At 31.4% G+C, this 3,245-nt stretch overlaps 1 long non-coding RNA gene across 1 annotated transcript; it reads right to left on the reverse strand.

The window, feature by feature from the left end:
- Positions 1 to 1,430: 1,430 nt before the first annotated feature.
- LOC107727434 (uncharacterized) lies at positions 1,431 to 2,509 on the reverse strand. The gene is made up of 3 exons (XR_001638354.1): positions 2,480 to 2,509; positions 1,886 to 1,934; positions 1,431 to 1,461 (listed from the first exon to the last, which is right to left on the reverse strand). It is a non-coding gene; the product is annotated as an uncharacterized LOC107727434 (long non-coding RNA).
- Positions 2,510 to 3,245: the final 736 nt, after the last annotated feature.

Below are 3,245 nucleotides of genomic sequence, written 5' to 3' on the forward strand. Positions count from 1 at the left end.
AAAGATATATATATATATGAAAAGATACTTTAAATGTCACTGTTAACAAGCGAGTCTTGGCGATTGAACCGAATCATTTAAACGGTTGATTCATTCAGGAACGAAACACCATCATGTTGCTCAGAGACGCAAATTGGAATTATATTTGTTGGCGAAATAGGGCAAAAACAGTCAATATTGTGTCTTAATATTAACTTCTTGTTTATTTAACTGCTGTATAAAGTCTATATGAAATGATATAAATATATACATTTCTGCCCCCATATCTTGAATCGGTAACACTTTATAGTAACAGTTGTAAGTTACTATAAATAGTGTACTATAAATAGCACTATAATACTATAGTGACATTTATAAGTGATTAGTTAATGATGAACTAATCATTTACAAAACATAACTATGCGTTCATAAATGATTAATAAGTGATATGTTAATATTTTTTTGTTTTGTAGATTAAGTTATAAATAATTTACAAGTGATTAGATAATGATGAACTAATCATTTAGAAAACATGACTATATGTTCACAAATTATTATTAAGTAGTATTGCTAATGATTTACAAATCTGTCGTAAGTTATCTTTAAAAAATAGCATATCATGTTATAATTAAACAGATCCTTAGTAGATGGTTAAGTTACTAGTTCATATATTATTAATCACTTATAAATCATTGAAATGTCAACATTGTATTATTATCTCACAGCATCAAAATACTCCATGTGTTTCAGAGAAGACATCTGTCTAACCCCCACCAGTCAGCCTTTACTTTGCAGTACACACGATAAAGTATTCAAAACCTGTTGTGTAACGCATTAATAAATCATTTACAACACTTTCTGCATCCCCTAATCTAAAGTGTAAACTACTCATCAGTTGTAAATGTTTTACTCATCATTCGTAGATCTTTCACCCCAGTGTGTACACACACAACCTGTAACCGGCAGGTTTGTAAAACATTTACAAAGACATCATTCAGTTTTTGTCTTTCTCCAGGCTTTTCATTCAGATACTGAAACTCATCCTTCAGTATCAGTTTGAACATTTCTGATACTACAAAAACACAAACACAGCACAACTACTTATGCTTTTCTATTACGTTTACATGAGCAGAGCTCAACAAACTCATTTAATTATTAATCATTTAATAATTTTTCATTTTTATATTTTATAACTATTTCATTATTATTACTATTTTCTTATTATTTAATAATAGTAATAACAAAATGGTGGTTGATAGAAGACTGTTAATACAGTTTTGGGTGCTAGAGAAGACTGGCTGTTAACAGGTTTTGGGTGTTAGACAACTCTTTCTAATCTTGTTTGAATACCAGACAAAACACATTATTTTCTGGCGTCCAGGGCAGGATCTGATTCATCTGACGTGGAGACTTGATCTGATCTAACATACAGAACATACATCTAACATACGTGATCTCTGGGTTGATCACGGATGGCTTGAACTGCTCCAATAAAAAAAAAAAAACATACAGAAGTGTTCTTCTAGTTCAATTGTGAGTGTTTTATGTTCCCTTGTTTCTAAAAAGTCCTTAATACAAACTGAGAAAGCAGATGACTACAACAATGAGTGTCCAAATATGACAAGAAATAGTGATGCAATAATTCCTCTACAGATAACAAAACCTCTAATGATATAAATCACATGTATATTATTAGTTACCTGAAGACTGACTCTGTATGCTCATCTTTAGGTTGATCATGGATAAATTGAGCTGCTCCAATTAAAAAAGACAAACTCCACATTATGAGGCTAAATGGCACTCTTAATATCTTATTTTTAAGGTTTAATCCAGGAGTAGACTTTAAACTACTGTTACTAAGACCCTGAGATCATATTGTGCTCATATTGATGAACAATAACAATACCTTGATGCTGGAAACACCAGGATTCTTCAGTACATTCAAATTCTGAACTCTGCAGGAGAAGAATAGTTTTTTTTTTCACTTAAAGTATAAAAAAGCTTACATTTGAATATTTTTCCTCAACTTAAGCATTTTCTCATTTTACAGCAGATTCTGGATTTATTTTATTAACCAATTAACTACTCATCAACTACCACGTTTTGAAAAATCATATTTTGTTATAATTGCTTTTCAGTTTTTAAATGTTTTACATATACATTGAGGTCACACCTCAATTTTGGTATTTTCTAAGGGCACTAGCAAAAAGAAACGGAAACATCACCCAACTTTCATTATCCCACGTTTATTTATTAAGATCAAGATTTATTAAGATACACTAAGATCGCATCAATATTTCTTTGCTGAGCTGCATATGATCTATCTGTCACACATTGACTCTATTTCACAATTTACCTGTATATTTCAAGCACATCATAAAAGCTTCATAAAACTTGATGAACATGAATAGCAAAATAAGGAAGCATGCCTAGTTTGGTAAAACAGGGCCTTCTTCAGCATATTTACACATATAACTAAAATATAAGAGGACTCTCCCACCTTCTGCCTTCACTGGTGTGTGTTTGTGGTCTCAATGCGGGATCACTGGTCACTTCATCTGCTCCTAGAAGATTCTTCTGTTTCAAATGACCATAATAATGACAAAAACACAGTTGTTTAGAAATAATGTGATCATGGGAAATTAAATATAAAGTTTAAATAGTATGATTTCCATTTTAATTTAATGCATGTGAATGTTTGTTTTGAACTTTCTATTTAGGACTGGTTTCATTATTGGACACTTCTACGGTAAGAAATAGTTCAACATTGTTATTTAAAGGTGTTCTTAGGATATGCACTAAAATTATTTTTATAAATGCATCCCCTATATTTTCAAAAGTACGACAATTGCATGTGTTTCATACCCCTTTTGCTCTTCATTCTCACCTATGCCAGAGTCACTGACTGAAGTGTTGCTTTGAGAATACAGTGCTCTGGTGTTAGTGATCCAGTCATTTATATATGGCCTGTTTTGGTCATCAGGTAATCTGTTCCAAGAGCCTTGAAATGCCTGTTTTGTGAGTTTTGCAGTTGGTTTTAAAACTAAAGATAGACAGAAGACAGTTTGACCTTTTTTTTTAACAGTTATCACACTTTTCTACTTAATGTCATTGTTTTTTATATTTGATCTGCAAATACATGGACTTCATTTACTTACCCTCAAGTCATTAAAACCTGTATGATTTACTTTTTTCTTTGAAACACAAAGATGAAAAAAAATGCCTCAGTGTTGTTTTTGGCAATGCAATGAATTTCAGTGGGGTCT

This window comes from Sinocyclocheilus rhinocerous, unplaced genomic scaffold (assembly GCF_001515625.1).
Source record: "Sinocyclocheilus rhinocerous isolate Xijiao unplaced genomic scaffold, SAMN03320098_v1.1 scaffold7968, whole genome shotgun sequence".
Classification (NCBI taxonomy): Eukaryota; Metazoa; Chordata; class Actinopteri; order Cypriniformes; family Cyprinidae; genus Sinocyclocheilus; species Sinocyclocheilus rhinocerous.